The sequence below is a fragment of the Cibotium barometz genome, chromosome 38 (genome assembly GCF_041138505.1).
Source record: "Cibotium barometz isolate CiBa-2024 chromosome 38, ASM4113850v1, whole genome shotgun sequence".
Lineage (NCBI taxonomy): Eukaryota > Viridiplantae > Streptophyta > Polypodiopsida > Cyatheales > Cibotiaceae > Cibotium > Cibotium barometz.
In genome coordinates, this window is record NC_141083.1 from 10135587 (window position 1) to 10160957 (window position 25371).

Below are 25371 nucleotides of genomic sequence, written 5' to 3' on the forward strand. Positions count from 1 at the left end.
ACATATATATGTATAAATATATATATACACATATGTAAATGTGTATATATGTATATGTTTATATATGTGTATATATATATTTATACATATATATGTATTTATTTATACATATACATGTATATATTTATACATATACATGTATATATATATACATATACATGTATATATATGTATATATATATATAATATATATATATATATATTGTATATATATATTATATATATAACGGTGAAAATTGGCGAAAATGGAGAATTGAATTTCGCCAGAATGCCAGCTTGCGCAGTTCTAGGTCTTTCCCACCGCATAACGTCGTTACCTACTGCTCATACTTGCTGCTCATCTTTCGCATCTTGCACAGTACCGACTACTCGATCATACGTCTACTCAGTACCGGTTGCCTTCCCCTGCTTCCGACACAGTATTTCCAGCTACAGCTAGCTGTTCTTGCACTGCAGTATAACCGGTACGTATGGCATGTTCGCGTCTTCGCATCTTGCACAGTATCGGTATGGCATCTTATCTTGGCATAACCTATATATACCTACAGCTAACTGCAGATCTATATCCCCTCTTGCCTGATCTCAGTCATCAATTAGCCTTTACCCCGTGATTAGTAGCGTCATTAGATTCTCCAACAGTTCAGAATGCCTGGCTCCGTGCTATCCACTTCTTTCACGGCTCCACACGTGGAGAAGCACTTCAACTCCAGCGAGCTGGTGCGCGACATTATCATTGGCATGTCGGATGGCCTTACCGTCTCTTTTGCCCTGGCGACCGGCCTCTCGGGCGCCACAGCAGCCTCCTCCATAGTCGTCAACAGCACTATTAATAGGTGCGCCTCAGCTTTCGCTCTTGCACAGTACCTGATCTTTGCATACGTCGCTTATCTTTTGCGTTGTTGCTAGCCACAGACGCCATAGCGTTTGCTGCAAGTCTTGTATTATATCACGACTACTTTACGTCTAATTAAGCTCCTCCAAAACATGGCACATGCAAGTTATTGATCAAATTACTCGATTAATCTAATGTATGCTATCATTAATTCATATAAGTATTACTCTGATCATCACGTGTGTGCGCGCCGCGCGCGCTAGCTAACTGCAGCCTAGGTAACTTCCGCAATAGCGTTTGCTGCAAGTCCAGACGTCCTTATCCTTATACGTAGCTCACAGTCTTGCATTAAATAGCAAACTGCAGCCTAGCTCAACTTCCGCAATAGTGTTTGTTACAAGTCCAATCCTTATACGTAGCTCTTTGTCTCGCTAGCCGGCCAGCGCCTCATTCTCTCTGCCACGTCCTTATACGCTCCCAGCGCTACTCAATCTGTTTCACATACCTTATGCATCTGTAAATGATGTCTTGCATAGCTGCTACCATCCGCCCATAACTTATACTTTTTCATTGTCTACAGCTCATGTGCCATAGTTTCCATGTTGACAAACCTACTCGCCATAGTTGTCAACGTCGTTGGAAATTACCTGCGAGCTTGCCTGCCAGCGAGAGTACGTGTGATCGCGTCCGAACTCCGGAGAGAGTGCGGACCTAGGTGTAGAGAGTATGGGAATCCGAGAGTCTACGTCTGTGACCTGATTAGCGCCTATAACATCCAGGTAATGGTTGTGCTTTTAATTTTAATACTATATATAATAAAGTAATAAAAGCATAAACCTAAATTCTTACATGTGTAACATCCATTAGATTAATCTAAAATGAATGCTCAAGGATAAGAGTGAAAAAGTCTTTGTATTTTGAAATCCTTGCGTTTCAATCCTTGTAACTCCAAAGCTTTCCCAAAGCCTATGTTCTTATTTTTTAAATGAAAAGCCTTGAAATAACTACTTAATATTGAATAAACAAAAGGATGTGCGTCATTGTTGACAAGGCTATGTAAGATGAACTCAAACATTTTTTTCATCTTTAAATTGGGTTGTATTCTCTTTTACAAGTTCTTGAGCAAGAAAGATCCCATTAATGGTACACCCTACTCAAGGTTGATCCACATAAAACATTTGAGTGATATGAGAGACCCAATCTAGCAGAGCGACCAAAGATATATATATATATATATACATATATATGTATATCTATGTATATACTTGTATATGTGTACATATATATATATATATATATATATATATATATATTCTTATTTACATGTGTATACCTTTGTTTTTGTAAAGATTACATACTCTGGTTATATGTGAATATTTTGATCATACTATTGATATATATTTTATGTTTTTTAAAAACCTTATAAACTTATTAATTTAATATAGATGGAGCTTGTGTCTCGTGCAACCTCAAGGATTAAATGCACTTGTAATTACAAATGTAGACAAACAAATCAAGGATGGCAGCTTGTTAGTAAAAGTACTTTTTATGAGAATTGTCATCATGATTTAATTAGAAATGTTTATCAAGATGTTCCAAGGTGGCTGTCTCAAGAAGCACAACCAAGTGTTTTACCAGTTGAAAATATTGAAAGAGAAGAAATCAATCAAAGAAATTTAAACTCTCCTATAAGGCCTCAAACAAGTCAAAGAAACTCTCTTTCAAGGCCTCAAAAGGAGGCAAAGAAAGATTTGGTGTGATTGCAATTTGTATTGTCACCATGGAGGACACAATGTTCCTCCATCTATATTTTCAAGGCACCAAAAGTTAAAGAATAGATTTATTGGACTTAGAGGTAACCTAGAACTATCTCCTCCTAGAGATACACGTGACCAAAGAGATATTGAATTGAATGTAGCTTAAATGCATGAGAATACATGCTTTGCGAGCATTGATGAAGAAGAGTTCCCTCCAAATATAAACCTAGAACATGAACCTAGTTTGGAGGAGCCACAAGGTATTAGCTTGGAGGACAAGATAATAGAAATAATTGTAGACCTTCAATCCCTTTGGGACGATCATCAAGTCTTAATTGATTTACAAAATAAGATGCTTCATTTGCTATTTGGAGATATGGGAGGATCAAGAGTCAAATCTAGAAGTGGAATTGCTAAAAAAGAGTCTCTTAGTAAACTGTTAATGCAACTACCATCATCTTGGGATGGAGATCTTGATGGTATTCAAGTTCCTGCTTGTTGGGATGGAGATCTTGATGGTATTCAAGTTCCTGCTTGTTGGGACCAACTAAAATCATTGTTTAAAGGTCTTGGAATGTTGTCTATACAATGATACAAGATATGTATGGGAGTAGATGAAAATATTCATAAGCCTAAGCTATTTTATCCGAGTAATGAGGATAACTATATTGGAAATCATGTGTACTATAATTGTAGTAGAGAAGGCAATAAAAAGAAACTCAAGCGCGATTGTGGAACTTGTTGTGATAAGTGTAAAATTTGTGGTGCTCCAAGAAAAGAAATGCTGGCATTTGATTACGTTCCTATTGGTGAACACAACTCAAGTTGCTAGTCAAGAGTAGAAGCTTTTGTCTCATGACTTTATGAGTATGTGGCGCATGAAACAAAGATGGTTGGCATAGACTCATGCGAACAATTAGAAAGCATTCATGATTTTGGGGATGGATCTAAATGTCGAGACGTTCAAGACTTTTGGAATCCAAATGCTTTTTATGAGTTGCCTGTTGTTTGTGCAAATCCATGTTGCAAAAAGAAATACACCACCTTTCCTCAAAAGAATATTTCAAATATATTACCAACATCATGGATGGAGGATCACCAAGAGTATAATTTTGTATGTAAGCAATGTCGTCTATTGATTCAAACTTCAAAGAAAACATGCAAGGGAGATCGTAGAAATTTTGCCTTATTGTTACATTGGAATGGTTTTCAAGCATCTAGGACAACTCAAAAAGATTGTGGAGCTACTGAAATGAAGATTTTAAATGCTACATAAGGTTCCAGCTTAGGAGATTTACCCATTTTATTTATACCTTTTAGTTGTAAAAAAATCATTCGTAATTCAGGTGATGTTTTTGGTGCATTTTTGAAGCCATTAGTAAAAGAACTTGAAAGCTTATTCATTGATGGTATTGATGTGGTGTATAATTATCCCCTTGAAAGAATTTTTGAGTATCCACATGAGGAAAAAAGGGAATGTAAGATAAGAGCTATGGTTATGATGGTTACTGGGGATCACCCAAACTTGGTCTTTTCAAAGATGGAGGGCAATCATTTTGTCGAACGGATAAAGCTAAAACTACCTTAGATAATAGTAATCCAAGATTTATAGGTCGTTATGTATATGACCAAAATAGATTTCAAGCAAGATATCCACCTAAAAAAATAGACATTTCAAAGATGGTGGAAGCTATTGAGGAAGCAAAGAGAATACACAGGAAGCTACTTTAAGAAAAGCAGGGTTATCAGGTGAATCTATCGTATTATGGAGGCTATATGATCTCTATGTTTTTTATTTATCACTTGATCTAGTCTATGATGTCATGCATATATTCTCTTTGAATATTCAAAAAGTATATTTCTTCTCTATTTTCAAAGAATTATAGTAATTCAATGAAGAAAGAAATCGATGATGCAATATTCAAAGTATCCAAAGTAGTGCCACCTACAATTCGGTATGGTCGATGGCCTAAGTCTCCTAGCAAGTACTTTGAGAGTTTCAAAGCCGAATAAAATCAAAAGTTTTTCTAATGGTGCTTGCTATAAGTTCTACGTGTGTAGTGGAAGGCATATTAAGTCTAATTAGTTTAATTATATATTTACAGGTAATGGAGAGATCTGAGATGATGTTGTAAGAGGCATGGTCTACATGATCGCTTTTGGTGTTATACCTTTGCGCGTAATGTGTCTTCTTATGTTGCAAAACTAATAATCTCAACAATGAAGTGACTTATGTACATCACTATAGTCGTGTTCTTTTCACCAAAGCCTATAAAGCCATGAAATTTGATAGAGATCATCTATTACCTAATGAAAGATTGCTACTAGAATTGCACGAGCTTCTAGTTACACCAAGTGGTTTTATGGTGGCTGACCATGAAAAACTCATGTTTGCCATGGCATAAACATGAAAATTTTGAGGTTTCATCAGATAATAAAGCTAAAATATTATGGAGTCATATGAGAAAGTATAGACAAGATTGTTATTGTGAAAGTGTGATAAAGAATAAGGGCATTGCAATTACAAGACAGAGATGTGAAATTTGTGATGCAAGCATAGATGAGAGAAGATATGGAAGGAAATTTTGGAATATTGTCAATGAAAGCTTAGATGCACTCCAAGTAACATGCTATAAAAGTGTTTTTTACAATGGAGACCTATACAATATTGGCGATGACATGGTAGTGAAGATAGATGGAGACCAAACACCACAAGATAATGTAGGCCATTGTAAGGCAAACATTACTTCTTTATGCTCTATGCAATATAATGGAGAGAGAATACTCTTCTTTGGTGTGGAGAGTATTATAAGAGCAATGTGTGGTTGGAGATGGTGGTGATGAACACTTGCGTATAGATGCCATCATAGGAATGAGTATTTTGGCAAAGAATCATCTTGCATTTGATTGGGATAGCATAGACCGATTTCTTCATTGTTATATAAGTTCTATTCTCTATCTTTGTGCTCAGAGCAAAAAGTAATTCCATATGAGGTAAAGGATTTGCAACAAAGAACTAGATTATTTAGATATGGATTAGTAGGAAATGTGCCACCTTGGTTGGAATCCCATGACATTGTCAAAGTGCAAAAAAGCAATGAGAAACATTGTAGCCTAGAATGTGCAGTGGGGTGAGAGAAGTAAACCATAGTGGAGAAGAAGTGAAGTTAGCGTTCTTGAAATGCGATGGAAGAAATGAAAAATATGGAAGGTTCAAGTGGAAGAAAGATCTTGGAGGCATTGGAGTTGTTGTGTAACAAGAATTTTGGGATGAACAATTACAAAACGACAAAGAGTTCATGAAGGCCAAGTGAAATAAATTCCTATAACATGGCAATCTTAAAATTTACTTTCTTTCCAAGTATGAATCTTTATCACAACTATTTTTAATTTATAAGGTCTTTTTCTTAAGAACATATCAAGCTAGCATCTCTCCAAGTCAAGTTAATCTCCACACTAATTCTTGGATAATAGTTTACTCTCTTTAATACTATGCATTCTTAAGTACATTGGTGTTTGTTTCTTTTTCTTAATTTGAAATGCTTATGCATAATAGTCTTTATGCACAAGAGTCAAATCTCTTAAAGACGTCTCTACACTCATCAAGTCAGCCTCTCTTAAACGAAGTCTCCACACACACACACACACACACACACACACACACACACATAGAGAGAGAGAGAGAGAGAGAGAGAGAGAGAGAGAGAGAGAGAGAGAGAGAGAGAGAGAGATTGTCTAGACTTGTTAAGATTTTTACATAATCTTATATGTATGATTTCAGCTATATATGGCAAGGATGCCATATGAAGTTCCAGAAAGATTGAAGGGGCTCGTGCATAGGCCACTTGTAAAACCAACTCTTGTTTCTAATTGTATAAACTCTTTCCTTCCTAGTGTACTAGCATGTCCAAAGATCCTTCAAGACCGTGTTCGAGAGCATATGGCAGGCAATCAAGTTATTGCACTAGATAAAAATGGAAAGAGGCATTCTCTGACTTATAGTCAAGTGTTAGATGGCGGGATAGAGGAATCATGCCTTTCTACTCTTGACTATTCCATTCCAAAAGTCAATTCAATGCTTCAAGAGCTAGAGGGATATCTAGAGTTTAGGGATGATATATATCTTGACTTCCTAGAATCTATTAAAAGAGGAAAGCATGATTCAAAAGTTTGCATCATTTACAGTGATAAATGATTCTTTAGTGCATCACATATAGATCCCATGTGCACTCTAGGATGGATGGGATTAGTGGAAGGAAAACAAACTTGGTATTTTTGGGACCCTAACGATGTTAACACTATGGTCATTAGGAAAAAATGTATGCAAGAAGGCAAGCATACATTACCTCCCGCACAATATTTCAGCTTTACATATGAGGCAGGTTCACTTGTTTTCATTCCTCCAGGATGGTCACATGCTGTTTATACATTTGAGAAATCTTTAGGGATTGGTGGATCCATGCTCACTTATGAGAGTCTTCATCAAATCTCTAATTGATCGAATTGGCTAGCAGATTTGTATCCTCAAGACAAAGTACCTTTGTTTGAGGATATAAAGGGCACTCTTGGAGGTTTACATGGCTTCTCCTCATTAAATCTTGACTCTGAGTTTTTAGTTTGTAATGCATTCTTAGATGATTGGTTAACAACAGATAATGACCAAACACACAATCTTGTGGTACTTAGTAGTAGTAAGAGAGGACGCAAGCTAGAAAAATGAAATACATTGACACCCAAGCCTATAACCACATTTGGAAAGAAGCCACATGGCAACAAACATTGCCAAGATCCTGAGCATGACCCTATAAAAGAGCAAATATTATAGAAGAAATTTATCTTCATATGCATATGGATTTCTATTATCTCCTGTTTGTGGAGTATGCTACAAGAGAAGCCATGTAAACAAGTATTTTCATACTCCATAAATCATAATAAAACTATTTTCTCAACTACTTTAGTGTTTAAGTTTATCTCATTAGTTTTAGAAAAAATTATTGTAGATGTTTTTTGCTTTACTATATTTTTGATTTTCTTTAATTTACACTCATGAAAGTACTCTGTGTGCCTTATAGATTTTTATTATGTTTCACTTTAACAAAAAAATGTAGTCTTATTTTTTTAGATAATTATTTAACTACACTCTATTCTTTAATTTGCACTTAGGAAAGTTTGCCATTGTTCCTCATGGACTTCTCTTGTGTTTCACTTAGGCAAAATACTTTTTTTGGATAATTATTCAACTACCTTGCACCATTAAATTTACACTGTATTTTTACCTTGTAGACTTTTCTTGTGTTTTACTTATGCAAAACTTTCCACTTCTTTGATTTGTACACAAGAAAGTACATGTTTGTACCTTATGGATTTCTCTTGTGTTTCACTTAAGAAAAATTTTGTATATTTTTTTGGATAATTATTTTAACTACATCAATTCTTTAATTTTCACTCGTGAAAGTATGTCTTTGTGCCTTACGTATTTGTCTTGTGTTTCACTTATGCCTTATGGATTTGTCTATGTTTCACTTAGAAAAAATTATACCTTAAGGATTTGTCTTCTATTTCACTCACGAAATATTATGTAAACTTATTTTTGGATAAATATTTCATTACATTTCATCCTCTTATTTACACTCTTGAAAGTATGTCTTTGTGGCTTATAGATTTTTCTTATGTTTCACTTAAGAAAAAATTTATATACTAATTTTTTTGAAAAACTATTTAATTGCATTCAACCCTTTAATTTGTATCCATGCAAGTACATCTTTGTGCCTTATGCATTTTTATTACGTTTCATTTTAACAATAAAAGATAAATATTCATATTTTTTGGGATAATTATTTAACTACACTCCATTCTTTAATTAGCGCTTGGGAAAGTTTGTCATTGTTCCTTATGGACCTCTCTTGTGTTTCGCTTAGGCAAAATACTTTTTTTTGGGTTAATTATTCAACTACATTACACCCTTAAATTTGCACTTGCGAAAGTATGTCTTTTTGCCTTGTAGATTTTCTCGTGTTTCACCATAAATTGTAAATTGACCATATCGCCACAGTTTAAACATATTTGTCCAACTTCTCATCGTTGGATTTTTAATGATAAGCTTCTTATTTGCTGAGATCTTGAATAGAAAATCACATGTTGTTTTAAATAATTAAGTGAAGAAAAAAAAACTTTGAAAAATAGATAAACACCAAAAAATTTCCAATAAATCAAGTTAAGCTCTATGTAATTATTTTTTTCATGATCATTGGACTTTGGATGTAGAAGTACTAATCATTTTGTGTATGACATATACTGCAGCAAAGGAAGTTGGATAATGCAAACATCAAAACTTTTGTGCAATGAAATATGCCCCCAAAAAAACATGGACTTCCGCGATGAGAGAGGTGCGATTTGAATACCCACTATATGTATAATGTGACCCAAATGCCATGCCACAAAATTCCAAATGTAACCATGAGAAATTGGACCTTTAAGTTATGGAGATGCTTGTTTTCAAGCTACCTTCAGGGCACCCAATTGTCAAAAGTGGTGCCCCTTATCTTCTAACCACTTGATATTTTATCATCATTTTTATATATACATAAAAATGTAACCATGAGAAATTGGACCTTTAAGTTATGGAGATGCTTGTTTTCAAGCTACCTTCAGGGCACCCAATTGTCAAAAGTGGTGCCCCTTATCTTCTAACCACTTGATATTTTATCATCATTTTTATATATACACAAAATCTCTTTGATATTGCATTCATATCTTTTTTATTCATTCTATTGTGTAAGTACATTGTATCATTTGTATTTATAAACTCTCATAAAAAAGGAAGGTATATTTACATGTATGTTAACTAAAAATGATATTATAACTAATTAAATACATGAAATTAATAATAATGATAAGACAAACTTCATGGAGAGGACTCGTCGATGAGAGCTGAGTATGGAGTGTCTTATTACACAACAAATAAATACATGTTTATACGTACCTCGGTATCCTGTACATGATAATAAATCAATGATAGTTTGATGAGAAATGATTGTGTGAGTGAGAAATAGAGAGAGAGAGAGAGAGAGAGAGAGAGAGAGAGAGAGAGAGAGAGAGAGAGAGAGATGCTATAGAGATATGATATATTGTTTGAGTGGTGATATATTGCTTGATTGTGTGAGTGAGAAAGAGAGAGAGAGATGCTATGGAGAGATGATATATTGTGTGTGTGTGTGTGTGTGTGTGAGAGAGAGAGAGAGAGAGAGAGAGAGAGAGAAGAAGAAGAAGAAGAAGAAGAATAAGAAATATTTCAACCTACATTGCGACATTTAAAAAAAGGCATGATTGAATCCCTTGTATCGCTTCGCCACACAAATTGATTCACTAAGCCACTCTCTTTTTATGATATTATATTACAAATGATTAACTTAAATAATTAAAGGACAAATGCTATAAAACATGTCAGATAGAATATTCTTAACAACACTTTACAAGGGACCCATAGTGTCGCTTCACTTGTTGCTAGGGCCCCCATAAACTTGTAGTGAATGGTAACCCAAGTTCCTCTAAAAAACCATAGAAGTATGAGATCTAATAGTAGAAGAATCATGTACTCCCAAAAAGGTTTAAGTTATATTATACCCATAGGAGCCGTTTGTCACCACAAAAATCTAAAAAGTTCTCTAAACTTGAAAAATCGAGAGAAATGGGTTCTTGGCAAAAGCAACAAAGGTTAAAAAAAACATAAAGCTTACCTCTCTTAAAGGATATCAATTCAAAATCTTTATAAGCAAATAGATGATGATCGTATTTAATCTAATAAGAAACATGTTGCATATTTTTAACTCTTAAAAAAAGAATTATACTTTTAAAAAAAGAATTATACTTAAAAAAAAAGAATTATATTTTAGGATTTAGCAAAGTATATTATTTCTCTAGGTGCCATCAAGGAATATGGCAACCTTTTGTTGTTTGATTTGTAAAAAATCAAATAAGACCATATAATACCTCGAAGTACTCTCTCTCTCTTTAATTCTCACATGTATTCAAGAAAATAGTCACTTATTAGTAAGTGAAATCAAAGGTTAATCTTTGAAAAATATGCTAGATAGTTTTCTAGTTGTAAGAAACTTAGTATATTTGTAAGAGAGTTTGAGTTGCATTGGAATTCTCAAACTAAACATACAATCATTCTCAAGTTACATTTGGATTGTACGTGGAAATAGCCAACCCCTTGAGAACCCACATAAAATTGAATTCTTTGAGTAGTTTCACGAGTTCTTTTTCATTGAAATATTTATTAATAATAAAAATGTTTGTTTTGGATCTAATATCTCTTTTCACTTTCAACATTTACTTGATGAAGTAGGAGTGTTCGATCTTATTGGTGAAAATGTAGGCTTTGACAAAGTTAGGATTGACTTTACCAAAGAAAAAGAAATCTAGTTTGCCAATTAGGGTGGTGAAAGAGCGTATGTTGATGGTGCCATGTTTGTCCTTTTATTGAAGCTTATTGCCAAGTGAAGTTTTCTAAAAGATGGAAAAAGTAAGTAATAGTTAATAAAGATCCTTAGAGAGTCAACTATGATAGGTGCCACCCTTTGTATTTGTACAAGAAGCAGCCCTTGGTTTTGAAGGGTAGATCCATGATTTCATTTGAAGAGAAAAACTTGGACTAGCATTTATTCCTTATAATTATAATTTGGAAGGAAAACTTTAGCAAATTTTTCAAATTGAAGCCTTACTTTTGAAGGGTAAATTTTTTTTTAATCCTTATCTGAAGGATACAAAGCCTAAGAAGGGTTCCGCAGTCTTCAAAAATGAGGGTTGACAAGAAGGTTCGATATAATATTATTCGGACTTTCGCGAGTATGATAATGGTTTCAAATTGCAATATTTATACATTTATGCTACCTAGAATTGTAGGTCTAGAATAAAATAGGTGGTCGAAAAAGAAAGGACGATAAGAATATTGTTTTTAAATGTTGAATGATACACTTTTGAGAATTGTCATTTTGTAGTTGTTCATGCTTTGATACACTTTTTTTGTTTATGTAATAGTAGAATAATTCTTTAGCATATTATCCTTTTTATTTTCTTCTTTTGTTGTACTACATGGGCATTTTTTATTATTTTGTTGTTGTACGTGATAAAATCACCCTTCTGCTCTCTCTCTGTCTCTCTCTCTCTCTCTCTGTCTCTCTGTCTCTCTCTCTCACACACACACACACAATATAGAAGTTCTTTTCCCATGAGCTTGGAGACGATCAAATTTTGATAAATGGCAATGGCCCTTTTTATCCATTTCCTACTATGGCATTTAAAATGGAAAGAAACCCACAAGAGATCACCATGGATTAAAATAATCCAGCTGTCTGAAGGTTATCAAAGTGCAAAATATACACGACAATGTCCAACTTTCTAGAAACACAACACAAGAGAACACCAAGGATTATAATAATCCAATGTGAAGGTTATCAAAATTCAAAATATACCCCAACTTTTCTTTAAAGCAAACAACAATGTCCAACTTTCTAGAAAGACAACACAGAGTCTTCGCCCACACAGAGTGTTTTTATTGTTTATGTGATCGTTACCACTCGTATATATATAACTAGCAGCTGTGCAGCGTAAATAATTATTGAGCATTGTAGCCTATACAACTCTCTCAAAAACAAAGAGAAGAATGCTAGCAGACTTGGCTATGGGACACCGCAAGCTCTTAATCATTATTTGGGCTTTCACTGATCGTGCCCCTGCTAATTGTGTAGGTTCCGCATTCGACCCCTCGGCTGAAGTATACACTCTGTGCAACACAAACAACTATACCAATGGGAGCGTGTTCAGCAAGGACTTGAGCAGAGTGCTAATGGCTTTAGAGCGAGAGTCCCCCTCTGCAAGATACCACAGAAGCAGCTATGGCAAGGGTGAACGGGGTGTACCAATGTAGGGGAGACGTGTCACCGGACGTTTGCTCGCAGTGTGTAGGGGACGCGGTACAAAGAGCGCTGGAGAGCTGCCCGAACGCGATTGGCTCGAGGGTGCAGCTGGACGGCTGCTTTCTCAGGTACGAGAACTATTCTTTCTTCACAGAAGACTCCAGCATTGTGGTGGAGCTGTGCAATACGCAGAAGGACAACAACGTCACCGCCTTCCAGAGGGACATCGAGCAACTGCTGCGCGAAGTGGTCACTTGGGCTCCCAAGAGCAACGTGGGCTATGCCAGCGCAAGCGCAAGTGCAAACGTATCAAGCGGTCGTCTCTACGCCCTGGCCCAGTGCCTGGCTACCTCTCGGAGGCCGAGTGCGCCGATTGCCTGTCCGCCCACCCCAACTCCTGGCAAGACTGTGATGACGCTGTGGGTGCACAAGTCCACTCCGTCAGTTGCTACTACCGCTTCGAGACCTACTCGTTTTACAACATCGGTTGACGCGCACAAAAAGTGGTGTAGAGCTCTTCTGTGTGTACCGCGTGCCATAGCCCTTCGTATATTCAAAATAAAACAATAATCAACACAAGTATTGCAATAATACAGGAAGTTAAACACATTTTATCTTTGCAATAAATCTTCTCAATCTTTTTTAGGCAGTTCTTAACTAAACTATGTATACTAGATCACCATATCCGATGCTAATACCAACACTACAATCTACATGATGATAAAAAAAAACAAGCAAGAAGGATTCATTGGGATAGATCTTTTTGCCATATTCTCTTTCACATTTTTAATTTCCCAACGCTTTTGTTTACAACAAGCATGTACAAAGCTTTCATGCATAAACATTGAAGAATAATAATATAACAAGTTGGTATGTACAAAATAAAAAAATTAAAAAAATCTGCAATTTTAATGTTCATCATGTGCAACAAAACCCAAAGGCAAGTACAAAAAATGCCCAATGGGCTGAACTGAAAGGACATTCTCTTTTCTTTCAGGACATTCTCTTTTCTTTCAGGTTGACACTTTCTTCTTTTTCACCAAACTCTATGCATCCTTCTCCCTCCTCTTTGCATGTGTGTGCATTAATACATGCCCTATATACAACAGTGTATGCAATTGTTTCCTCCACTGACACGTCCTCCATAATATCATCATCGCTTTGATCATGACATACATTGAGAAACACTAAATGAACTGTCAACTAAGTATTTTTCCTATAAATTAAGTTCTCATTAATCGATAATATTGATCTTTTAAGGATGCTCCGTTACTCTTAGATCTTTTTATATTTTTTGGAATGTACAAATGACAAATCTTATTCAAGAAGAAAATTCACTATGTGGAGAGTTTACTATGCCATTGTGTCCAATTTGACCCCGATCACATACAATATTTGGGTTGTTGTAACGTACTTATATTGTCTCTCTAACACGTTGTGAGGTTGCTGAGTGATGGTCTCTATAACACCACCAACCGACACACAAGAAGAAAACATAAAGGGATAAGAGATGCGCGGGGACACTAAGATCCCAACTCCAAGGGCACTTATCAACTCTCCTCGTCGAGAACCATGCTTGGACCCCAAGTCTCTTTGGCTTGGAAATGACGACGTAAAATGACTTCCTCAACATATGTTGAAGTGGAAGTTTTAAAGCTTCTTAGTTTCCTAAATTTTATTTATCTTTTGCTTTCCTATTTTATATGGGTCTAGGGGTTCTCTGCATGGGTTGTCCCCCAAAATCTACATATTTTGGATGTATTTTGGAGCTGTTGTAAAGCCTTGATTCTATAAAAGGCAAAGGTGTATCTTATCCCAAATTAAGAATCAGGGGATACCATTAATAATCTCAGCTTTAGTCATAAGCTAATTGAGGAAAAAGTTATGGCACGGGGACGTGTGCATGGCTAGGTCGCCTCTTTACAGTGACGTGATTGAGTGGGAGGTTGGTTTCTTCTTTTGCATTTGGATCTCATCACTTTTCCTCCAAGTGGGGGTGTTGGAATTATTTGAGCCTCAATGGCATAAGATTGTTTAGTTCTTATCTATTCTGAACACACTCTTAGGAGTGAACACCCCTGTTAGGTTTGAATGCCCCTTATTGAGGGTTATATTAGAAGATAAGGCCTTAGTGCCTATAAGTATATACAGTGTACATGGTATGAATATGATTATTCATAATACAACCGTTATGTTCATGTGTAATCACTCACTCACTTGAGCTCTATTGCATCTCTCTCTCTCTAGCCCTAGTCACCATCACCAAGGCTTGAGCTTCCACTCCATCTCAACTCTCACCTCTTGTGATCGTGGCGCCATGCTTTCCAACACTCACTTGGGTGTGATACAAAACTGTCCAAGGCATGGGTGATGAGGAAGAGCTCACTCCCCTATACCCTTGAGTTGGAATCCACTCTTGTGTCTTGTCCTTGAGTGAGAGTGTGAGCTTGATCTTGTGCAAATCATCCTTTTGTTCCCCTTAGCCTCTTGTTAGGTAATCTTCGGTGTGACAGAGAGTGTGTGTTGCAACAAGGGTGGAAGATCCCTTGGCCCTTCTTCTTGCCATGTTTATAGTGAGAAGGTGTGAGGTTGTGTGCAAGAGGGAGGTTTGTGTGCTTGAGGGTTTGCATTCTTCTTGGAGGAGTATGGGTAGAGTGCTATGATCTTCTCTTGGGTGCATTGCATGTGGGATGGTGACAACATTCTATGTGTGAGAACCCTCAATATAATCATTGGGATTATTCATGGGAGAGAAGGTTGTGTCAAGGGATTTGTATAGTTGTGTTACTTGTTTCTTAGTTCATTCCATTCATTAGGATGTTAAGGAGTGTAGGCTTTCTCTAACCATCCCTCTCTCTTAAATCTCATCCCCAAGAGCTTGTGTGAGAAGCAAGCATTTAGGGCCCAAGCCTCTTTCACATCTTCCAATGGTGTGCGAACACTCGGGAGCACAAAAACGCTACATTGTGTGTGTGTGTGTGTGTGTGTGTGAGAGAGAGAGAGAGAGAGAGAGAGCGAGCTTAGAATTATAGAAGATCACATATGTGGATTTAGTAACAATGATACGGAATACAAAGTTACATCATAAGTAGTAGGCCAATAAAAAATATGCATGTACGACAACAAAATAAGAAAATCAAATGGGTGATTTTATCATGTACAATAGCAAAATAATTAAAAATAGTCATGTACTACAACAAAATAAGAAAATAAAAGGCTAATTATATCAATCAATACATTATGAATCACTATCAACTTTTGATTGGCCTCATTTGGATATAACACTAAATAATTATTCTACTATTACATAAACAAAAAAAGGTGTATCAAAGCATAAACAAATACAAAATGACAATTCTCAAAACTACATCATTCAATGTTAAAAAACAATAGTATTATCATGCTTTCTCTTTTGACCACCTATTTCATTCTAGAGCTACAATTCTAGATAACATAAATGTATAAACATGGTAATTCGAAACCATTATATTACTGGAGAAAGGTCGAATAATATGAGGAAAATAACCCTTTTCATGGTGCGCCACTCGTTCCCCAGTGACCCGATGAGGATGCTCAATAGCTTATCTCGAACGTTCCATCCTCATCTTGGACTTTGTATTTGTTCGTTCGAGGCTAAATCTTTGTCCTTGACCTCCATTTAGGACTTGCAATGTCTCAGCATGAAAACCTAGGCACATTTTTAGCACAAAGCTAGTCAAAGACCATTTTGGAGTCACCAAATGGATGTGAAATAATGCGAATCACAAAATTTTCAGCGGACCAAAGTTGATCTATGTACGAAATGGAAAAACTCTCTAATAAAAACTTCTCCTAATTCAACCTCGAACATAATCAACACTCACCCCGGAAAATGGTAACTACCTGAAAATGACCAAAACCAAAACAATTCCTACAACACAAAATTTTGCCAAAACACGTTAGATGTCCTAACAAAGCATTCTACACATTTCCTACAACATGAACTTCCAAAAAAATATTGATACAAAATTACAAAACATCACAAAATATTGCAATCTACATTGTGGCATGAAAAAAAAGGCATGATTGAATTGCTTGTATCACTTAGCCTCACAAATTGAGTCACTATGAGACTTTCTTGATATCATATTATATTACAAATGCTTCACTTAAATAATTAAGGGATAGATGCTATACAACATGTCAGATAGAACATTCTTCAACACTTTACAAGGGACCCATAATGTTGCTTCAGCTTTTGCTAAGATCCCCATAAACTTGTTGCTTGTAATATTTGTTGACATGGAAGCTCCACATGGGCATTCCTCATGCTAAAAGGTGAGGTGGCAATGCCATACATGTATGTATCATGTAGCACGCCATGTAGGCAGAGGTAGTCAACCAAGATGATTATGTTGATGTGGCAAGATAACATGGACATTGTTGATTACATGGTAATGACATGTATGCATGTGATGTGGCATGCGAATAGGCTTTAGGGAGTCAACCCTATTGACCTTGTTGAGGTGGCATGATGGCATGTATGCATATGATGTGGCATGCCAAGTCGGCTTTAGGGAGTTAACCCTATTGACCTTGTTGAGGTGGCATGATCATAGGACATGATGAGATGGCAAGATGCTTATGTGGCCTCTCCTCCATATGATGTGGCATGCACATGTAGGACTAAGACACTGTTATCATAGCTCAATTGCTTTCACAAATGGCATACTCTCTAGGTTTGGTGAAATTAGCCTTTATTTTAGACTTTGCCGGGATGAAGAGGGAAATTTTGATTAAGATGGTTGGAAAATAGGCTTCCCTAACTTAAATTCACTATTTTTTTAAAAAATTCATCATGATGACAACTACTTTCATCCATAAGAAATTGGAGTATAATGAGGGTCGTATTAAATTTATATTATTTAATTATTAAACTTCTACAAGCCCTTTAATAGATAAAGTGAATATTCTATAGAAGATTGAAAGAAGTTCAACCATTAAAATTCGAAATTGACCATATGACCACAATTTAATCATATTTGTCCAACTTCTCACCGTTGGATTTTTAATCATGAGTTTCTTATTTTTTGAGATCTTGAATAGAAAATCACATGTTGTTTTATAGAATGAAATGAAGAAAAAACAACTTTAAAGAATAGATGATCACCTAAATTTTTTCCAAGAAATCAAGTTAACCTCTATGTAATTATTATTTTCATGTATAAATTGGGATGATCACTGGACTTTGTATGTAGAAGTATTAATCATTTTATGTATGACATATATTGTAGTAAAGGAAGTTGGATAATGCAAACATAAAAAATTTCATGCAATGAAACATGCCCTTAAAAAACGTAGATTTCTTATGAGAGGGTGCCATTTGAAATATACCCACTATCTGTATAATATTCCCCAAATACCATGCCACAAAATTCCAAATGTAACCATGAGAAATTGGACCTTTAAGTTATGGAGATGCTTGATTTCAGTCTACCTCCAGGGCACCCAATTGTCAAAAGTGGTGCCACTTATCTTCCAATTGCTTTATATTTTATCATCATTTTTATATATACACAAAATCTATGTTATCTTGCATTAATATATTTTTATTAATTCTATTGTGTAAGTACATTCCTACATCATTTATATATACACAATCAATGTCATCTTATGTTTATACCTTTTTATTAATTCTATTGTGTAAGTACAATCTATCATTTGTATTTATAAACTCTCATAAAAAGAACCATATATGTGGGACCATAGGATGTGCTCCTCATGGAGAGTAGCCTAAGTGTGTCATCCACTGTTGCACAATCTAGAACACTAGTTGATTTCTAGTTGTGAGAAGCTTTGTATATTGGGACATGTTTCTTTATTCCTCACATGCATTCAAGCAAATAGTCACTTATTAGCAAGTTAAATCAAAGATTAATCTTTGAAAAATATGCTAGCTAGGTTTCTAGTTGTAATAAGAAACCTAGTATATTTGTAAGAGAGCTTGAGTTGCTTTGGAATTCACAAACTAAACATATAATCATTCCCAAGTTATATTTGGATTGTATGTGGAAATAGCCAACCCCTCGAGAACTCACATAAAATTCAATTCTTTGCGTAGTTTCATGAGTTCTTTTTCATTTAGATATTTTTAATAATAAATATGTTTGTTTTGGTCCTAATATCACTTCTCACTTTCAACATTTACTTGATGAAGTAATGGTGTTGGATTTTATTGGTGAAAATGTAAGCTTTTACAAACTTAAGATTGACTTAAGCCAAGAAAAAGAAAGCTAGTTTGCCAATTAGGGTGGAGAAAATGTGGATGCTCATGGTTCCATGTTGGTCATTTTATTGAAACTTAACGACAAATGAAGTTTTCTAAAAGAAGGAAAACGGAAGTAATAGTTAATAAATATCTTGATAGAGTCAACTACGACAAGTGCCACCCTTTGTATTTGTACAAGAAGCAACTCTTGTTTTTGAAGGGTATATCCATGATTTCATTTGAAGGGAAAAAATTGGACTAGCATTTCTTCCTTAAAATTAAAATTTGGAAGGACACCTTTAGCAAAACTTCAAATTGAAGCCTTTCTTTTGAGGGGTGGTTTTTTTGGTGTCCTTTGTTAAATAATCCTAAAGTGGGATTGATCATGGTGATAGACATAGATTAAGCAACATAATTAAGGTGGGTTAAACCACACTAAGAACTCCATAAGTGAGAGAGAGAGATTGCACACTTAACACGATCTCTATTCACTATTGCATTCCTAATAAACCATACAATGATATAGGCTTTCTAGCCTTATCCCACTTTACACATCATCATCCATGTGGCACTCCCTTTTCCACTCTTTTGGTCAACACTCACACACCATTAAATATTACATGTGGCATTCTTATCTTGCCACAATATCTTGCACCTCTAGGGCGCTTTCCCACATACACACAACACCACGATTACATCTCTCAACACCCCCTCTTAATCGAGGTGTTCCACAACTCACCCATCATCCATCACCCATATCAATGTAGCATCGCACAACCACAATCGCTACCTCTCAACACTCCCCCTCAATGATACATTGGAGTGTCCATCAAACAACATGTGTGCGTGTGTCTACCATCTTAGACTTCAAGTCCATTTTGAGCCGACTCGCTCACAGTGGAACCACTGAGTCCCATTTGATGAATGTAGAAGCTCGGGTGGGAGCCAACCCATGCGCATGCACCTCACACGTGCATCGCTCATGCACACATCACGCAACAACCATTTCGAGCTTTTAGGTGAGCTCAAGCAGGGCAACCCCCATACCATGGGGGTGATTACAAAAAAATCCCTCGTTTTTAGCTTCAAGCCCGGGTAAGTAAATACGATGCAATAACCACCAAAAACTAACTCCCATGACCGTCATATGCCTCACCATGGGCATTGTATTTCATAATCATGTCTCAAACTTACCTTGGCCTTGGTGATGCATACACTTCTTTATGAAACCACCTTCGTATGTCCAAGTATGCCTCCACTAACCATAGATGTAATTCATCACACATTTATATCAAATGCATGTGGATGATCTCTTAACATTGTGTGTGTGTGAATGAACTTTTAACTAAATAGAGGTTTGGGTTTATTAAAAAAATAAATCAAGGAGACATTGAATGGTGACATCTACACGCAGAATAGCTTTCCATACTATTCTCTATGCGACATTTACTGCACACCACACCAGAAAAATCTTGTCTCACTGGCATCTGCTGCTGTAAGCGACGAGCACACTGGCTGCAGCTTGTATTACCCCACGACTTCTTGAAGCTTCCATATGCGTGGGTCGATAACTCGGCTACAAAGTGTCTGCCGTGATCGTCCTCGCACATATTGTGTTATTATTGCTGAAGACGTTCGCCTACCTCCTCTCTTCTATGCTCCTTACTCTTCTCTAGCTACTGTCATCGGAGGTTGCCACAGCAGCCCCCACCTTGTCTTGGGCGTCAATCAGCCTGCTTCAGCTCCTGCTACTGCGCTACTTCCTAGCTCGGCCTCCTCTAAACTACGCTACTGACTCGCTTGCTCTTGTGCTTGCAATATGTTCCCATGTGAATGTAGCCATGATTCTCCTTCTTGCACGGCCATGTGCACCATTGGGTCGCAAAAATGATGCTACTACTATTTGAGCGTGGGATGTGTGCCTTTCATCGGCCACCTGTTTTGTAGCTTTCTTCTCCTCAAGCTTTTCTGCTACCTCTCCTCCAAGCACAAGTCACAAAGACTCCTATGAGGGCCTTCTTACTCTCTTTATCTAGCCATTGGAGCTTTCTTCTTCACTTCAATGTAGTGACTTTCGCCTCTTGCAAGCTGTTTGGTGTTAGCTTCTTGAAGATGCTTCATCGCAATCCTTCCTTACCTCAAACAATGTTTTCTCTTCTTTGTTTTCTTGCATGAATTTTTCTTCGAGGGTTTTACTTAGCCATCAATATAGCTACATGAGCCCCTAAACAAACTTCACTCACAATACATGGTATCTTGCACGCCCCTTCAAGGATTCTTTCTTTGAGTTTCTCCCTATGAGAAACCATAGGTGCATTCACATGTGAAAGTTTCCACTACTTCCACCACTCTCACTCATTTTCTATGAGCGAATGCATGTGCATCCTCCTCTTGATGCACATACATGGACTCCATCTTGAGGCTCAAACCTTGCTTGCTTCAGCCAAGCAAAACATGCACCTTAAAACATGCTCTTTGCCCAAATGCAAGAGCCATGGAATCCACATGCTCAATGCCCTGAGTCGGAGATACCCAGTAATGAGAGACTCATCTCTTGTTTTCTAGAAGGGCTGTGTAACAAAGAGCTTTACATGCATTTGTTCACAAAGAACCACACAGACTTGGATGAGTGTTACTTTGATGCTCAGAGACTGGATGACAATTGTAATCTTTTGCAAAAGAAGACTGATGAAGATCCATTTGTGTTTAGAGAGTCAAGCAAGAATGTAGATGTCCAAGCTTTGGTAGATCTTATCATCCAAAAGCTAAGGCTTGATCTTAAACTAACCCATCCACCTCAAAGCCATAATCCGAGTGAATCCCATCAGAACCCAACAAAGTGGTGCTACTTTTGCATCAAAAGGAAGGTATATTTATGTGTATGTTTACTAAAAATGATATTATAACTAATTAAATACAATAAGTTAAGAAGAATGATAAGACAACCTCCATGGAGAGGACTTGTCAATGAAAGCTGAGTATAGAGTGTCACTACACAACAAATCTACGTGTATACGTACTCATATCTCATACATGATAATAGATCAATGATAGTGTGAGTGAAAAAGACAGAGAGAGAGATGATATATTGTTTGAGTGTGAGAGAGAGGACATATTGTTTGATTTTGTGAGTGAGTGAGTGGGAGAGAGAGAGAGAGAGAGAGAGAGAGAGAGAGAGAGAGAGAGAGAGAGAGATGATATAGAGAGATGATATATTGTTTGATTGTGTGTGTGTGTGTGAGAGAGAGAGAGAGAGAGCGAGAGAGAGAGAGAGAGAGAGGATTGTGAGACAAAGGGAAAGAGAGAGACAGAGGATTATGATTATGTGTGTTTTTTTCTCTGTGTGTGTACACAAAGAGAGTGAGTGAGAGAGAGAGAGAGAGAGAAAGAGAGAAAGAGAAGAAGAAAAATTAAAAAAGACATGATTGAATCCCTTGTATTGCTCCACCACATAAATTGAGCCATTAAGAGACTCTCTTTATATGATATTATATATAAAATTATTCACTTAAATAATTAAAGGACGAATGCTATACAACATGTCAGATAGAACATTCTTCACAACACTTTACAAGGGACCCATAGTGTCACTTCAGTTGTTGCTAGGGCCCCCATAAACTTGTGAATGGTGACCCAAGTGTCTCTGAAAAACCATAGAAGGACGAGATCTAATAGTAGAAGAATCATGTACTCCCAAAATAGAATTAAGTTATATTATACCCATAGGAGCCTTTTGTTGCCACAAAAATCTAAAAAGTTCTCTAAACTTGAAAAATAGAGAGAACATTCTTAGCGAAAGAAACAAAGGTTTAAAAAAACATAAACCTTACCTCTCTTAAAGGTCATCAATTCAAAATCTTTATAAGCAAATAGATGATGATCGAATTTAATGAGTCTAATCTTTTTTCAGAAACACATTGCACATTTTTAACTTAAAAAAAGAATTATATTTTTGCATTTAGCAAAAGATGTGATTTTTCTAGGTGCCATATCAAAGAATATGACAAATGTTTGTTGTTTGATTTGTAAAAAATCAAATAAGACCAATTAATACCTCAAATTACTCTCTCTCTCTCTCTCACACACACTCTCACTCACACATGCACGTGCATGCACGCACACACACACACATATTTTTCCTATAATTCCTCGCATCAAATACATGTTCAAGTGCAAATCCATAGCAGAGCTCATGTCATGGCATTCCTCACATCGAATGATGGCATGTGGAGAATTCCCGCAGACACTCCTGCTTGGAAGCATATTGAAGATGAGTGGCCCAGCTTTAAAACAGAGCCCAGAAACTTGAGACTTGGCCTAGGTATGGATGGAGTGAATCCATTTGGTTTCAAAAGCACCGCATACAGCGTGTGGCCAGTTGTGTTGGTGAATTACAACCTTCCACTATCAATGGCGATCAAGAAGGGACATCCTATGTTATCTCTTCTAATTCCAAGGAAACATAAAGTCAAGCATATGGATGTTTATCTTGAACCGTTGATTGATGAGTTGGAGGAACTATGGAGAGGTGTTGCGGTGGTGGACATTAGTAGGCCTCCATCCTCTCGACACTTCGACTTAAAAGCAGTGTTGATGTGGACAATGCATGACTTTCCAGGATACAGCGATTGTTCTGGTAAGAATTCTAATTACCTCCCTACTCTAATACTATTGGCTATATATATTAATTATATATATTGACCTTATTATTCTAACTTTTATTTATATTTTAACAGGTTTGAAAACATCGGGTAAACATGCATGTCCTGTTTGTGGCCCTTCGTTAGTACATGAGTATGCTGACGATTTGTGTAAGACCATATTCGATAATCATCATCGATTTCTCCCCTCAGATCATCCTAAATATGTTGCTAGTAAGAGTAACATTCCTCCACAAACACTTCGTGCAAAAGATTGGAAGCGTATTTGGGAGTCTACAACTATTCTTCCTCCAGATGGCATGAACAGGTATAGTAATGTTTTTTTCAATCTTGTTTTGTGTAGTCTCTAATTGGATTAAAGGTCACATAGAGCAATCCCTTGTGTAGGTACTCCATTTTTTTTTCGGCTGCCATATTGGAGCCATCTTAAGATCAACCATCTTCTTGATCCCATGCACATCTTCAAGAATGTGGGATCTGGTATTTGGGAACATATTATTGGTAAACGAGACAATGTTAGCGTACGTGAGGACTTGCGGGTCGCAGGATGTATGCATCAAGCTCGGCCACGAGAGGTGGGTGGGCACGTTCGTCTTCCGCCTGCACCATGGATTATATCAAAGAAAGAGGAGAAGCAGGTAAAGCAGGCCATGACCACTTTGCGTACTCCCACTGGATACATGAGATCATTGAAGGGAGCCTTTACAACCACTAAAAAAAGAGGCGTTGAGCAACTATATGGGTTGAAGTCCCACGATTGGCACAAGATGCTTCAAGTAAGTGTTTTCCAAGTCTTGTACGTTGAAATTAAATTTTGTAATGCCATAAACCATACATACATGTGCTCTTATGTGCGCAGTTCATACTACCTACTAGCATCGACCATTGTGTAAATAAGAGTTAGAAAAAATGTATTTATAAGATGGGCGAGCTTGTGAGGTATGTAAAACCCATGTCAGATCACCCTTCGTTATACCTTGCAAAATGAACGTGCATGAGGTATAACGTACTATTTATTTATTTTTCAGATATGTTAGTTCCAAAGCAATTGATCCAGCCACGTTGGATGATGCGCGTGTTATGGCAGTGGAGGTGGTTTGTTTGGTAGAGGAGACTTTTCCGCGAACCATTCTCACAAGTCAACTACATCTCATTGTGCATTTAGTGGACGAAATCGCTTTATGTGGTACTGTGTATGCACGTTGGATGTTCTTCCTAGAGCGCTTCATGAAGACCTTAAAAGACTTTGTGAGGCAAAGTGCAAGGCCTGAAGGAAGCATGGCCGAGGGTTGGTTGATACAAGAGTCTCTTGTATATATTTCAGAATTTCTTGGTCAAGTGGACAGCTCTTTGCCACGACTATGGAGCAATGAAGAGGACTTGAGGATGACCTCTATTGTGCCTCAAGGAAAAGGATAGAGTAAAGTAATTGACAGAACATTGATTGATGATCTCAATTTCACTTGTATCCTTAATAGTGATGTGATGAGAAGATGGGTTACAAGATATGAGGATGCAAAGACAAAAAGGCAAGCAGAAAGAGCTCTCTTTCGGAGGCAACATGGCTCTCAGAAGACGTACCCTAAGCATCTAGCAACACTTTCGAATGATATCCATGTTGATTGGTTGCATGAGGAAATGGAGAGAGCAGAGAGCAACGAGGGGCTGCATATCACGGCGGAAGAATGGGAGTATGCACGAGGATGCATGTTAAAGGTACATAGAACTAATGTTTTGCATTAGTTGTAAGTGATTTGCTTTTAATATTTATTCACATTGCTTACACAAATATTGCTTCTATTTTGGTCCAGTGCACTATGTTCAATGCTATATGGTGTGAAGAAAAGCATTTTCGAACACAAAGAATTGATGAAAAGAGAAATACACAAGATTGCGGTGTCATTAGTAGCTTTGAGGGAGCTAATGGAAAAATGGATGATTATTATGGCATAAT

General features: G+C 36.7%; 1 pseudogene; it reads left to right on the forward strand.

Annotated features, from left to right (window-relative positions):
• Positions 1-12260: 12260 nt before the first annotated feature.
• Positions 12261-13089, forward strand: LOC147616331 (antimicrobial ginkbilobin-2-like protein; annotated as a pseudogene).
• The last annotated feature ends 12282 nt before the right edge of the window (positions 13090-25371 follow it).